The following is a 16,441-nucleotide window of genomic DNA, read 5'->3' as shown; positions in this document are numbered from 1 at the left end:
CCTAATGCTTCTCTTACACCAACTCTAACAACTTGTATCTCTCAACCTACTTAATTAGGACTTATGCATGAACTATGACACTAGCATCTACCAAATAGGTGTCTAAGGCAATAACCCACACCAAAGGCCTACTTGGATTGATGGTGGTCTGGGTAAGTGTCCTCACCAAGTGCCAACATCAAGCAATGGCATCCAAGGTAACATCTTATACCAAGGGGCCAGCATTTGCTAATTATGTCTGAGGCAACAATGGGCCAGCATTTGCTAATGGTATTGGATGCAATTGCCTGCACCAACCAAGGCCTAGATGCTGTTGGTGGTGTTCGACGCAACAACCTATACTATAGGCCAGTGTGTGCTAATGGAGTTTAATACAAGTGGCCACACCAAGGGTGAGCCTATCCCTATAACAAATACTAAGGGTATTTAGTTGTTGTTTATTTGGATGCTTGAGGAAAAGATGTCATCAACCTGCTAAATCAATTACAACAAAAAAAACTATTTAAAAAAATGGAGTGAAGAGACTTTGGTGGCTATGGGGAAGGGATAAATTGAAGTGACAAAGGGTCAAATCTTTGTAGATCATGGTAGCAAGGCCATTCTACCACTTACAATACCCTGTCACATATTTAAGTCATCTATAAAAGATCTACCCACCACTCGGTGGGAATTGAGCTCTAAGGATGCCTACGTAGCTTGTCCACCATGAGGGCTACACCTATGACATATGCTTTTAGGGGCCATAGGCCTCTACTATGGGTTGACAACAAGGCGACGGATGCTTGCATCACTTTTAGCTCAAATTATGACTTAGAGGTGTTCAGTCATAATCTAGCACATGGTAGCTTCATGCCGCTAGCTTTTCAACCAAGCATGATGACCAATTATGCAAATCAACAATTTCTCTCGTACTAGGTTGAATTACTATTAGATGCTACCATCAGTAGTCTAAGCTAACCTATCTCATGATGGTCTCAAACTAACTCATAATCCCTATTGGTGGGTGAACAATCCAACACTTGGTGAATTCTGCTTTAGAATGATAGGAAGAGCCAACATTGAAGGATCAAAAAGTAACATCGCTATGAATGCTCGGTTGCCACAGGCTAGTTATTCTTGTGGTAACTTTTTTGACATCTCTAGCTTTAAATTTTGAAGGTCTAAAGGATTGATAGGCCATGCTTTCATGGTTTGTATTCATACTAGAACCCAAAATTAAACAAACCTTTTTGTTTGACACGAGATTTTTATTCTCACTGTGATCATTTTAGGACACATGTGTTATCTTTTAATAGATGTGCTACCATAGCCAAACTATCCACCTGACAATGTTTTCCACCCAGATTGATCGATTGAGGCTGGCCTTGGGCCAAAAGAAGGGATCATACCCTGCATCTAATTCATGGAATAAGTAAAATAACATTAAAAGTAATGGTATTTCAATTTTGCCTGAGGGTTCCTATCATCTTACACCTCTAAAGTCATTTCATAAAGTCAAACTAGAGTCAAGTTAATCTAGGTTTTCTTTCTTTGTTGATTTTGTTGAGCCCATTCCCTTGGCTATGGCTTCGCTGGATAGTAGATAGGGATAGTGGGAATCTCATTAATCCAGTCATGCATGTTAGTAAGATGATGAGGCAATTGGCTACCTTAAGAGAGTCATAGTTACTCTTACTATTTACCCTTGCTTGGTTGAATTTCTTCACTTTAACATTTAGAGCTGAGCAAAAATCACATTACATGAGTATCTGCAAGGACTATAATTATGGTTTGTTTTAATTAAATAGTTAGATTCCCCTTGTCCATACCAATGTTGAGTTAACTGTTCATTACCTAGGGAAAGCCCCCAAAGGAGCCATTCCCATTTTATACTTAGGTTGGCATTTGGTGACCTACTTTCACTGTGGGAGTGGGTTGAACAGTGCATAGCCAATCGACAAGTTCGAGAGTAGGAGCTCTACGCCTAACCCTCAAAGCCAATCTTTTTCTCAAGGTTATGGATCCATTTTGCTAATTTCCTTTACCTATATTGTTCCATCGACTAGAGGCTATTCACCTTGGAGACCATATGTGGTTATGAATATGATGGGCATGGACAACACTTGATCCTCTAGATTTTCAAAGGCCATCGACGGCATACTAGACACTATATGACATATAGTGCTCTTCTAGCCACTAGACCTTACCTCCAACTGAGCCATTTTTAGGTTAGGGAGGCTGTTAAATAGAAAAGATAACTCTTTCTAAAGCCCCCCAATGTCTCAAACTTCCTAATCCTGCTGTCAATCATCACATCTTGGTTTAAGAATTTTAACACGATTACTTTTCGAAGCTTATGCTAGACACACTATCGAATAGGCTTCCCCTATCTCTTAGGATTGACTAACCCATGTGCAAATGTTGTTCACATAGAACCTTTCCCTACTTCAACCATTAAAGTTTTCATTTGAATAATTACTACTACCACCAAGATTTGCATTGATGGTCAGTTTGCCCAAGCTCACTCTCCTTCAGTGGTTGGAAAAGACCATGAGACAGCCAAATACTTGAGATACTTGGCAAGACCTAGCCTGTGACCATAGCTTTTACTCGCACCACCTTAGGAGCTACTACCCTATTCAGGGACTTTCTTTAGGTTTTGGGGTAGCATCAGCCATAGGCATAGGCTTGAGCTTAGCATAGCCAAGACACATTTCTACGTGCATGCTAGCCTATCAAGGCCCTGGGTGCCTACAAGTCACTGAAGCAACAAGTCATCAAATAGCATGACTAAACGGCATACACAACCTAGATTTTTCTATAGGGATGTTGCCATAAATATACATAATGATAGGCCTATTACGCATACCTACTCCTTTTGTAGGGGGAAAAAAGGACCTAAATAACCATCTTCTAAAGAGTATCAAATATTTTACATATATACTAGTAGTAAACATTAAACTATCTAAAATAGGGACATTATTTTCAAATAGTCATATCCTACACTAAGAGTTCATAGGTGTCAATAGTGGTCGAGGCATGTGCCCACACCAAGGCCAAGTATGTGCTAATGGTGTTTGAGATAAATGCTCATAAAAATGGCTAGCATGTACTAATGGTGGTCGAGGTAACTACTTGCACCAAGGGCCAACTTCTACTAATGCTGATAGAGGTAAGTGCCCATACCAAGGGCCAGCATATGCCAGTAGTGGTCGAGGCAAATGCCTATACCAAGGGCTAGCTTATGCTGATGGTGGTTGAGGCAAGTGCCTATACCAAAAGCAGCTTATGCCAATGATGGTTGAGACATGTGCTCGAACCATGCACCAACACATGCTAATGATGGTAGAGGCATGTGCTCGCACCATGGGGGTAGGGGTACCCCTAACTATACTTAAACCCTCATAGCCTATGTGGTCACTAATGAGCCAAGTGTATGACTTTTATATACATTCTAGAGGGTTCCAACACCTTTAGACACATGCAAGGTTGGTTAAAAAATTTCTAGAAAAAAGTTGGTTTTAGACACTCTATAGTGCACTAGGTCTAGAAAGTTCCAAGCTCTCTTATAAATTATCCATGCCTTGGGCCTTCCAAAAGCTTCCCTACCTGGTGCTACAGTAACCATACCTATTTTCATATTTGGCTCTTTTAAAAGGTTTTGCACCTATACATCTAGCTTGTGTCTATGCTTATCTAGAACCTTCGTACCTATAGTGCCTATATCATCTTTCTAGGGCTTTCTCGAAGCTTCTCCCAAATAGTCCTTAGGCTTAGCAACAAGTAACTCACATAGGGACTTATTGTTGTAGACTGAGGCTTTATCGATAGTCTAGCCTTTAAACATTGGTGCTCAAGCCTCGGTCTGATAGTGTTGATGCAAGGTGTGACATTTTCCCCTATCTATTTCATTGATGCCCTCATCATTCTTCTTTATGGAACTTGTTAATCTGATCTTAGAACTACCATAATGCCTCAACTGGCTTCTAGCTTATCTCACTATCCAACTAGCTTTTCTATTGTACTAAGTACTCATGCTTAGGCATGTGTTGCCTCGCGGTTGGCTAAGTTATGCTTAACCTTTCAATCATAAGGGGCCTTAATACCTATTGGTGCTCTCTTTGATTGGCTTTAATAAGGATCATCCAAGTCATTGTGGTAGGGCTTGAGCATACTTACATCAAACCTCATATGTACCATGAGCCTTAAGGAAAGCTTAAGCTTGTATGCATCCCTACCTATTCACTTTAAAACTTTGAAAGTACTTTTATACCTATAAGTAAGCCTCTTCTACATCCCTAGATACTATAGCACCAAGTGTAGCTTGACGAGTTTCTAGTCCCTTACTTGATACTGCATGTCCTATCACTTTTAATCATCCCACTTCTTCAATCACTTTGCTACCTTATCTAGACACACTTAGGCTAGATCGACTTGTTCTTGCCATGCTTTCCCAAATTTGTAAGTGGTTAGGTTCGATCTTGTGTGCCTTGAGGTAATAGCACTAGATATACATGGCTTCTATTTTATCACAATCTCAAAAAGACTTTGATTTATAGCCTTGCTTCACTGAAGATTGTAGGAGAATTAAACTACATCCAATAGGTTAGGCTAGTCTCATTGGGAGGCACAACATAGTGTTAGAGTACACTTTTAATAAGGCATTAACCTTCTTGATTTGCCCATCCATTTGAGGGTGCACAATGGTGGAGAACCTCAAGTTTGACCCTAGAAGTCTAACCAATTCACTTTAGAACTTGCTCATAAATTGACCATCTTGATCACTAATGATGGATTGAGGAACACCTCAGTACTTAGCCAGGTTCTTAAGGAGCAATAGGGTTACTTCCTCCACTGGGCATTCTTTAGTTACTGGAATGAAGGTTCCATTCTTGGAGAACCAGTCCACCACTACAAAGATGCTACCACACCAATCTAGCTAGGGTAGTCCAATAATAAAGTCTACGGAGACACTTTCCCATAGGTGCTTAAAAAGTAATAATGGTTCTAAGAGGTCAGTGGGGGACTTTTATTGTATCTTGTCTTCTTGGCACATAAGACAAGTTCTGACATAGGCCTCTATATTGTCCCTTATCCTAGGCCAATAGTATCGATCCTTAACAAGGGCTAAGGTGCAGTGCACACCTGGATGGCTTGTTCATTATAAGTCATGACATTCTTTCATGACTTCCTTTCATAGCTTGTGAAATTGTGAGACAAAAAGTTAGTTTCCCATGGTGTAGAGTAGATCACCTTTAAGCTAGAACTATTTAGTCTTCACTTGCTTCATGTACTCGATCAAACTTTAAGCTATGGGGTATTTGGTCAGCCTTTCTTTGATATATGCCATAAAAGAACCATCTGGCCTATTGATTGCTACTAGTTCGACCTTGCAGTTGAGTGCATCAGCCATGACATTGGCCCTTCCTGGCTTATACCCCATGGTAAAAAAAAACTCAGGTAGGAAGTCTTACAAACGTGCTTGTTTAGGAATAAGCTTTATCTAACTTTAGAAGCAGTTGGTCACCATATTGTAGGTTATCACCATGAACTTACTTTCCAACAAGTAATGCCTTCATGTGCACAAGCAATGCACCATGACAATCATCTCTTTCTCTTAGACCATATATTGATGCTTGGTCTCATTAAGCATTCTACTCTCGAAGGTAATTGGGTGTCGATCTTGCATCAACATACCTTTAATAACAAAGTTGGATACATTTGTGTGTACCTTATATGGCTTGGTGTGATAGCTTACTTTAGGCGATCGAAGGCCTTTTCTCTCTCGAGATTCCATTCTTAAACTTGTCTTTTCTTGTGCATGTCGGTCAAATATGCTATAATGGATTAGTACCCCTTTTATATAGTGTTGATAGCAACTTGTCAGACCAAGGAATGACTATAACTCTATGACCTTGTTTCGTAACTTCCACTATTAGATTGCATGGACCTTGTCAACATTCATCCAAATCCGGCCATTTCCATAATATGGCCTAAAAATGAGACCTCATGCTGGGTGAATGTACATTTCTCTTTTTTTACATATAGTTCATTCTCTCTTTGTACTTGGAACACCTACTACAAGTGATCCACATGCTCTTTGAGTGTTCAGCTATAGATAATAATATAATCAAGGTATACAACAATAAATTGGTCAGGGAAAGGTTGTAGTACCTTGTTCATCAGCATGTAGAATGTCATGGGTGCATTCATCAAACTGAAAGGCATGACTAGGAACTCATACACCTCATAGCAAGTCACATTTGTGTCTTATATTCATTAACTTCAACTATCCTTACTTAATAGTATCCTAATTTTAGATCCAGCTTGATAAACCATCATGCTTCTCTTATCTAGTCAAACAAGTTAGCAATGAAGGGAATGGGATACTTGTTTTTCATCGTAAGCTTGTTAAGCACCTAGTAGTTGATGCACATTCATAAGGACCCATGTGCTTCTACTAAAATAGGACTAGTACATCATATGGAGCTTTAAAGGGCTTGATGAACCTTGTATCTAGAAGCTCTTTGAGTTGTCTCTTTAGCTCATCTAGCTCTGGAGGTGACATTCTATAAGGAGCTTAGACTGGTAGCTTGGCATCAAAAAATAGCTTGATCTTGTGGTTTACCTCTCACTTAGGTCGTAGTCACTTGGTAGTTCTGTGACAATACATCCTTAAATGACTCAAACACCTCTAGCACCTCTAAGGCGGTGTTGTCCTTTCGCATGCCCTTGGCAAGTTGGATGGGTGATAGTACCTTAGTTCTAGTCTCTTGCTCTCATTTCACTAAGACAATGCATTGGCATTGATGGTCGAAAATGCAAATGTAGTTGGCGAAGGGAACAAAGAATGCATTAATCCTGTCAAGGAAATATAAACTAATAATAAAGTCATAATCATCAAGAAGGTTTACCTTGATGGATTCCTTACTTTTTCATGGACCAAGTTGTAACTCAACTCCTTGTGCCATGCCCACGATCAAAACCTCTTTAGAGTTACTGGTCTTGATCCATCTAGCTCCTTTGAACATGAAAAGATCAGATGCACTTGTGTCTACCAGGGTATTTAAGTGCTTGTCTATAACTGAGATTTTGGTAAACGTGAGCCCTTTTCTCTTGTGCCCTTTATTTGCCAAGATAGAACTTAACAGGATCAAACCAAGCTTCAGTCCATCCTTTTTGAGTTACTCTTCATACCCTTTGACAATGGCCATGAGTTTGGCTTTATTAGGATAGTCCTTGGCTCACTATCGACCATCGCAAAGAAAATAGGTCATAGGTCCATCCTTGGTCATTGGTCATTTATCCTTCATCTTGTCTCCCTTACCTTTGCCTTTGCCCTTGGGCATGGAAAACTTAGACTTGTCCTCTTTCTTGAATTTCATTAAAGATTCAATGGCTGTCATGGCTTAGGAGAGTTCTTGGATACCTATTTTTCTTATCTCTTACTTAGCCCATGGCTTGAGCCCATCCATAAATACGAAAAAGGCCTCATCCTTCTCGTGGTTGGGAAATTAAGGCATGAGTTTTGAGAACTCTCAAACATAGTCCCATACCTTTCCACGTTGGGTAAGCCACTATAGCTTCGTACGTGCCTCCTCTACAGCCTATTATGGATAAAACTATTGCTTAAACTCCCTTTGGTGCTCCTCTCATGTTTCAATGGCAGTAACCCCTCACTTGGCCTTTTTGGACCAATGACACCACCGTAGAAATGTGTTATCTACAAGATACATAGAGGTAGTGGCTACCTTAGTAACATCTTCTTTAATGCCCATTGCATGCAAATATTGCTCCATGCTTTATAAGAAGTTGTCTATGTCTTTTGTAGACCATATGCCCTTAAACTTGTTTGGTTTAAGAACTTCCACCCTAGTCTTAGGAGCTATTGTGAGTATGCCTCCCTTGTGGCTACCTCATATGTGGAGAGCCACTTCTTGAGCTACTCCATCTCTTTTCTCATGGCCTCGACTAGGGCCTTTAGGGTAGAGTTCTTATGGGCAAGGCTTTTGATCTCTTTAAGAAGAGTTTGCCTTAACTCTTCCATTATCTCTTTTCTAGCTAAGACTAATTCTTCCATTTAGTCTTCGTACTTGTCTTGTATTTCAACCATGACCAACTCCACCTTGGCCAACTGATCATTAAAGGTTGAGATCATGTCCCTACTAGTACCTTTCTTGCCTTTTCCAATAGTATGTGTCTTGTGAGCCTTTTGCCCCTCAACATGTTGGTGGCTTATCTTGGAAGTAGACATTGTCTTAGATTATGGTCACACACCAAACTGTGCTCTAATACCAATTGTCACAAGCTTTGATCTTCAGCCTTGTAACCATGTGGCCTTAGGCAAAAAACTACCATCCATGTATGCCTAAGTTAACCTTTCACCAGGTTAAGTGAGTGTGCCATTCACCAAGGACTAGTTGGACCCTAAAGACAATCAAACACTATAGCACACTAAGAAGGCACTAGTGAAAGAACCCAAGAACCTTTCTATTGCTATATCAATGTGGCTTATGTACAAATGTGCTTGGAAACCTTTGTTAGTTCACATGTTCACTAGCTCATGAGTTGGTCCTATGGGGAAAGGGCCACCTTTATTTATACTTGATCCCCAATGGCCTATGTGGTCACGAAGGAGCCAAGTGTGTGAATTTATATACATTCTAAAGGGTTCCAATGCCTCTAAACACATACAAGGTCGGGTTAGGGAATTTATAGAAAAGAGCTAGTTCTAAACACTTTATGGCACACCAGGTCCAGAAGGTTCTAGGCTCTCTCGAGAGTGTCTATACCTCAAGCCTTCCAAAAGCTTCCCTACTTGGTGCTATAGTAACCATACCAAATTTTGTATCTAGCTCTTTTAAAAGGTTTTACACCCATGCACTTAGCTTGTGTCCAGGCTTATCTAGAGCCTTTGCACCTATAATGCTTGCACCATCTTTTTTAGGCTTTTTAGAAGCTTCACTCAAATGGTCCTCAGGCTCAGCATCAGGTAACTCTCATAGGAACTTGTTCTCATGGACTGGTGCTTAAGCGATGGTCTGGCTTCCATGCACCGGTGCTAGGGCCTTAGTCCTAATAGTGCTTATGTAGGGTGTAACACATGCACTGATGATGGTTGAGGCATATTCTTGTGTCACAATCTACAAGCTATCCAAGCCAAGGATTCCCTCTGAGTCAAAGAGCAATTCCAGTTCTACTGCAATAGGGTCTAATAGCCAAGGAGACCAAGCCTTGAGGTATACTGGAGGTTTTGGTCATGGGAAACTAGCATAGAACAGTGGTATAGGCAGTGATCAAGGCTCTAGAGGTTCAGGCATGGTATTCATGTTTGGCAAAATTGAGTCAAACCTAAGTATGAGTGCTGGTAAGTGATGTGTGGGCACACAGTTGACCCAGGCAAGGGCATTGATTATCAAGGAATGGGTGTAGGTCAAACCTAGGTGCAAGCATGCCTAAACGTAGTCCTAGGCAAATCATATTTAAAGGCTTTTAAAAGGCCCAATACTATAGCACAATCTTTGATAAGCTAGAATTATGCTGAGCACTTGAGTTTCATAGGCTGACTCAAGCACATGGAGTCAATTCTCTGTCTAAGGCTACATGAAGTTTGGCTTAAGATCAAGCCTGCCACACATGCACTAAGCATCATTTTGTGTCTGTGGCATTCTAGGGGCAAACAAGTGCCTTAAGAGGGATAGAAGAGTGGTGCGAGGGTTAGGTACCTATGTCACACTAAGTGCCAACATTTGGCGATAGTGTGAAGGCAACAACCTTCATTAAGGGCCAACATGGCCAATGGTGGTTGACACATGGGTTGAGACTAAGGGCCAACATGTTTCAATGGTGGTTGAGGCATATGCATGCACTGAGGTTCATTAAGTGCTAATGGTGGTCGAGGAATGTGCATATGTCATGGTTTACAAGCTGGTCTAGGCCTAAGGGTTCTTTTTAGGTTGAGAAGCAGTTCTAGTTCTAGTGGGATAGAGTTTGACAGCCAGAGGGACTAGGCCTTGTGGCATACTAAAGCCCCAAGTCACTAGGAACTAGCCCAAAATAGTGGTATAAGGATTGATCAAGACTCTAGAGGCTTAGGCACAATGTTCAAGTATAGGAAAATTTAGCCAGGCCCAAATACGAGCATTGGTGAGTGCTTATACGAATTTACAAGACAAAAAATGGCATTGGCTTGGTGGAAATATGAAGATGTACCTGAATCCACCTATCAATCGATCATGGTGCACATGGTGTGCTACTTGAGCCAAGGATACTTGCATGTACTACGCAACCTAGTATGTGCTGATGGTGTTTGAGGGAACTACTCGCACAAAGGGCCAACATGTGCCAATAGTGGTTGAAGCATGTGCCAAGACCAAAGGCTAACATGTTCTAATGGTGGTTAACGCATGTGCATATGTCACGGTCTACAAACTGGTCTAGGCCTAGGGATTCTCTCTGAGTCAAAAAGCAGTTCCAATTCTAGTGGGATAAGGTTTGACAACCAAAAAGACTAGGCCTTGAGGCCTACTAAAGGCCTAGGTCATAAGGAATTAATGGAGAACAAGGGTATAGGCTGTGATCAAGACTCTAAAGGCTCAGGCACAGTATTCATGTTTGACAAAATTGAGCTAAGCCCAGTTATAAGCACTGGTGAGTGCTTACATGAGTTTACAAGAAATAAAAATAGCATTGGCATGAAAAAAATATGAAGATGTGCCTAAACCACCTATTGCACGGCCATGGTGTGTATGGTGCATAGCCTAGGCCTAGGATACCCATGTGTGGTGCATAGCCCAGCATGTGCTAATAGTGTTTAAGGGGACTACTTACATAAAGGGTCAGCATGTGTCAATGGTGATCGAAGCATATGCTAAGACCAAAGGCTAACATGTTCTGATGGTAGTCGAGGCATGTGCATATGTCACAGTCCATAAGTTGGTCCAAGCCTAGGGGTTCCTTTCAAGCTGATGAACAGTTCTAGTTCTAGTGGGATAGGGTCCAATAGCCAGGGAGACAAGGCCTTGAGGCCTAGGTCACAATGAGCTAGCCTAAAATAGTGGTATGGGCAATGATCAAGACTCTAGAGGCTCAGGCATAGTGTTCATGTTTGGTCGAATTAAACCAATCCCAGATGCAGGCATCAAGAAATGCTTATATGAATTTACAAGCCATAAAAATAAGCATTAGCATGGAAAAAATATGAAGATGTGCATGAACCCACCTATTGCTCAATTATGGTGTGTATGGTGCATGGCTTAGGCCTAGGATACCTGTGTGTGGTATATAGCCCTGCATGTGCTAATAGTGGTCAAAGCATATGCCAAGACCTAGGGTGAACATGTCCTAATAGTGGTCAAGGCATGCACATGTGTCATAGTTCACAAGCTGGTCTAGCCGGTCTAGCCCAAAGGTTCTCTCTGAGTTGAGCAGTTCTAGTTTTAGTAGGATAAGGTCTGATAGCTAGAGGACCAAGTCTTGAGGCTAACAAGAGGTGCAGGTTGTAGGGAACTAGCCCAAAATAGTGGTATGGGTAGTGATTAAGACTCTAGAGGCTCATACACGATGTTCTTATTTGGTAGAATTGAACCAAGCTTAGGTGTGGGCACTGGTGAGTGCTGATATGAATTTACAAGCCATAAAAATAGCATTAGCATGGTATAAATATAAAGATGTTCCTGAACCCACCTACCGCATAATCGTGGTGCACATAGTGCATGGTCTAGGCCTAAGACATCAGTACATGGTGTGCATGGTCGAAGCATGTGCCGAAACCAAAGGCCAACATGTCCTAATAGTGGTTGAGGCATGTGCATGTGTCACAGTTCGCAAGCTAGTCCAGACCCAAGGGCTTTTTTGCAAGTCAAGGAGTAGTTCTAGTTCTAGCGACATAGGGTCCAACAGCCAAAGGGACCAAGCTTTGAGGCCTACTGGAGGCCTAAGTCATAGGGAACTAACCTAGAACAATGGTATGGGTAGTGATCAAAACTTCAGAGGCTCAGGCATGGTGTTCATGTTTAGCAGAATTGAGCCAGGCCTAGGTGCAAATGTTGGTGAGAGCTTATATGAATTTACAAGTAATAAAAATGACATTGGCATGACAAAAATATGAAGATGCTCCTAAACCCACCTACTACCCGATCATGGTGCATTTGTTGCATGGCCCAGGCCCAAGATACCTACATGTGGTGTATGATGTAGCATGTGTTATTGGTGCTCAAGAAAATTTTCCAAATAAAAGGCTAGCATGTGCCGATAGTGGTCAAAGCATATATCAAAACCAAGGGCCAACTTGTCCGATAGTGGTTGAGTTATGTGCATCTATCATGGTCTGCAAGGTAGTCTAGGTCCAAGGGTTCTCTTTGAGTAGAGGAGCAATCCCTATTCTTATGGGACAGGGTCTAATAGCCAAGGGGACCAAGCTTTGAGGCTTAATGAGGCCCAAGTCACAAGGAACTAGCGCAGAACAATGGTATGGGTAGTGTTCAAGACTTTAGATGCTTAGGTACAGTGTTCATGTTTGGAAAAATTGAGCCAGGCCTAAGTGTGGTTGCTAATGAGTGCTTAATGAATTTACAAGCCATAAAAATGGCATTGGTATGGTAGAAATATAAAAATGTGCTTGAACCCACCTACTGCTTGATCATGGTACAAAAGGTGCATGGCTTAGGTCCAGGATACTCGTGCGTGGTGCGTAACCCAACATGTGCTAGTGGTGGTCAAAACATGTGCCGAGACTAATGGCTAACATGTCTTAATGGTGGTCGAGGCATGTGCATGTGTCATGGTCTACAAGCTGGTCCAGGCCTAGGGATTTTTTCTAAGTCATGGAGCAGTTTTAGTTCTAGCGAGATAGGTTTCGACAATTAGGGGGAACCAAGCCTTGAGGCCTATAAGAGGCACAAGTCATAAGGAACCAACCCAGAACAATGGTATGGTTAGTGATCAAGACTCTAGAGGCTCAGGCATGGTGTTCATGTTCGATAAAATTGAGCTTGGCCTTAGTATGGGCATAGATGAGTGCCTATATGAATTTACGAGCCATAAAAATGCCATTAAGACAGTAGAAATTTGAAAATGTGCTTGACCCTACCTATTGCCCAGTAGCGGTGTGCATGGCGCATGGCCCGGGCACAGGATACCCTTGCATAGTGCATAACCCAGCATGTTGCAATGGTGATTAAGGGAACTACTTACACAAAGGGCCAACATTTGCTGATGATGGTTGATGCATGCACTAAGACTAAGGGCCAACTTGTCTCGATGGTGGTTAAGTTATATGCATGTGTCACAATCTACAAGCTGGTCCTAGCCCAAGGGTTCTCTCCAAGTCAAGGAGCAATTTGAGTTTTAGTGAGACAAGGTACAACAATTAGGCGGACCAAGCCTTAAGGCCTATAAGAGGCCTAGGTCATGAGGAACTAGCATAGAACAGTGGTATGAGTAATGATCAAGACTCCAAAGGCTCATACACAGTGTTCAAATTTGGCAAAATTAAGCCATGCCCAAGTGCGGGCATTGATGAGTAATGCATAGGCACATAGTCAAAACCAGGTGCAGGCATTGATGATCTAGGTGTGAGTGCATGGTCAGGCCTAGGTGGGGGTGCATGGTCATACCTAGGTGTGGGCCCACTTGAACACAATCATAGGAGGATCATATTTAAGGGCTTCTAGAAGGCCTAACACAGCAACACAATCTTTGACAAGCTAGAATTATGTTGAGTACTTGAGTTTTGTAGGTTGACTTAGGTAGATGGGTCAATCTACATGGAGTTTAGCTTGAGATTAGAGAATATAACCCATGCACCGAGCATTATTTAGTGTCAACGGTAATAGAGGGGTAGACAAATGCCTTGGGTGGGAGGTTCATGGTACACATGCTACATTAAGTGTCAACATTTACCAAAGAGGTGTTTGAGGCAACAACCCATAATAAGGGCCCACTTATATCGATGATGGTCGAAGTAAGTGCCACTGTCACGGGCTCTGACTTTAGACTCAGAATCCGTGCGGCCTTAGGCTTGGAATCTCTTCTTTTGTGCCTAAGTCAGCCTAAAACACAAGCGTGCAGGTACTAGAACAATGGGAAGGGCTGATTACGCAAGTTAAAGAGAAACAGGATGAACAAGACAGAATTCTAGAAATGCTCTTGTATTCACTGAAACAGAAGTGTTTGATGGTGTACAAATGAGGGTAGAGCAGCCCTCTATTTATAGTTAAGGCTCCAGCTACAACTTAATGGTAATATCCCTAGAATAAAGGCTAAAATCAAGGGATTATATAGATTACAATCAATCAGGATGCTAACTCCTGATTTTCAGGGTCAACCAAATCTACCAAGATGTTCCTACCTGCTTCCAGAAGTTTCCCTTACGTGTCCAGCACCTTGGGCCCTTCTGGATGTGGTGCGGGCAGCTTGTATGCCAGGCCTTGGCCTCACGGGCTGGCCTGCAAGTCGGGCGGGTGTTCTGAACTCGTTTGCTAGGCTTTGCGCGCAGATACCCACAAGCAAGCCTGGTCTGTGGGCCTCAACCTCTGGCTCGCTTGCTGGTGCACCTGATGTGCCTGGCGCACCCACCCAGGGCGTGACATTTTCCCCCACCTGATTATGCAATGCCCTCATTGCATCTTCTACATGGTACTACCTGATCTGGTCCCCGAACTGCCATAAGTCATCTACTGGTTCCCAGTTCACCTCACTATCTGGAATTCCCTTCCAGCATACCAAGTACTCTTATCTTGGCTGATAGTTCTTCTGTCTCACCTTTTGGTTAGCTATGATGCTGTGGACCTCCTTCTCATATGAGGCCTTTGCTCCCAATGGCGCACGCTTTGACTCTGCCCATCCTGGATCTCCCTCATCCTCATGGAACGGCTTGAGCATGCTCACATGGAACACCGAGTGTACCCTCAGCTTGGGTGGCATATCCAGCTTGTAGGCAACCTTGCCTACCCTCTTGACTACTCGAAAAGGTCCCTCATACCTCCGAACTAGGCGGTTGTGCAACCCCTTGTGGCACACAATGGAATGCAGCTTCACCAACACCAAGTCTCCAACCTGAAACTGCACGTCCCGCATATTCTGGTCTGCCCATTTCTTCGACCTCTTGGCTGCCTTATGTAGACAAACTCTAGCCAAGTCAGTTTGCTCCTGCCATGCCTTGGCAAACTTGTATGCTGCTGGATTCGACCCTGTATAACCTGCAGCAATCGAACTGGGTGTTAGTGGTTGTTGCCCTGTCACAACCTCAAATGGGCTCTGGTTCGTTGCCTCGCTCCTTTGCAAGTTGTAGGAAAACTGCGCAATATCTAGCAGCTTTGGCCAGTCCCTTTGTGTGGCACTCACATAGTGCTTGAGGTAGACCTCCAATAGTCCATTCACTCGTTCTGTCTGCCCATCGGTCTACGAATGCATGCTGGTGGAAAAGTTCAAGTCTGACCCCAACAGCTAGAACAACTCAGTCCAAAACCTGCCCGTGAACCGCCCGTCCTGATCACTAACAATGGTCTTCGACATTCCCCAGTACTTAACCATGTTTTTCAGGAACAATCGAGCTGCCTCCTCAGCTGGGCACTCCTTGGTTGCTGGAATGAAGATTCCATACTTGGAAAACCTATCCACCACTACCATGATGCTTCCAAACCCTTCTGCTTTGGGTAGACCAACTATAAAGTCCAGAGAAACACTCTTCCATGGTCGCTCTGGAACTGGCAATGGCTCCAAGAGACCCCTTGGTTTCTTGAGCTCCACCTTGTCCTGTTGGCACACAAGACAAGTCTTCACATAGGCCTCTACATCGTCCCTCATGTGCGGCCAGTAGTACCAGTCCTCGATCAGCGCCAAGGTGCAGCTCACTTTAGGGTGTCCAGCCCACCTTGAATTATTGTATTCTTGCAAAACTTCCTTACGAAGCTTCCCATGTTGCGACACAAATAGTCTACTGCCCCTGGTGTACAGCAAGCCATCCTACAACCAAAACTACCTAGTCTTACCTTGCTGGGCGTACTCCATCAAAACCTTGGTTGTAGCATCATGCGCAAGTCCCTCCTTGATGCGTGGCACCAATGACCCCTCTGGTTGGCTAATGGCAGCAAGGTTAGCCTTTCTGCTCATGGCGTCTGCCACTAGGTTCGCCCGTCCTGGCTTATACTCCATCTGAAAATCAAATTCTGCAAGAAAATCTTGCCATCTCGCCTACTTGGGGGACAGCTTCTTCTGCGTCTGAAAGTAGCTGGTCGCCACATTGTCCGTCCTTACCACGAACCTCGACCCCAATAGGTAATGGCACCAAGTGCGCAAGCAGTGCACCAAGTGCGCAAGCAGTGCACCACTGCAATCATCTCTTTCTTTTGGACCGTGTACTTACGTTCAGTCTCGTTCAGCTTCCTGCTCTCGAACGCGACTGGACGTCCCTCTTGCATCAACATGCCCCCTATGGTAAAGTCTGATGCATTCGTATGCA

General features: G+C 43.0%; 1 pseudogene; it reads right to left on the bottom strand.

Annotated features, from left to right (window-relative positions):
• Positions 1 to 548: 548 nt before the first annotated feature.
• LOC149513929 (25S ribosomal RNA) lies at positions 549 to 2,039 on the bottom strand (annotated as a pseudogene).
• Between the last annotated feature and the right edge of the window lie 14,402 nt (positions 2,040 to 16,441).

Source organism: Durio zibethinus, chromosome 17 (genome assembly GCF_047325235.1).
Source record: "Durio zibethinus cultivar Kanyao isolate XHJ-2024 chromosome 17, ASM4732523v1, whole genome shotgun sequence".
In the NCBI taxonomy this organism is placed as follows: domain Eukaryota; kingdom Viridiplantae; phylum Streptophyta; class Magnoliopsida; order Malvales; family Malvaceae; genus Durio; species Durio zibethinus.
This window is presented reverse-complemented; position numbering and strand designations above follow the sequence as displayed.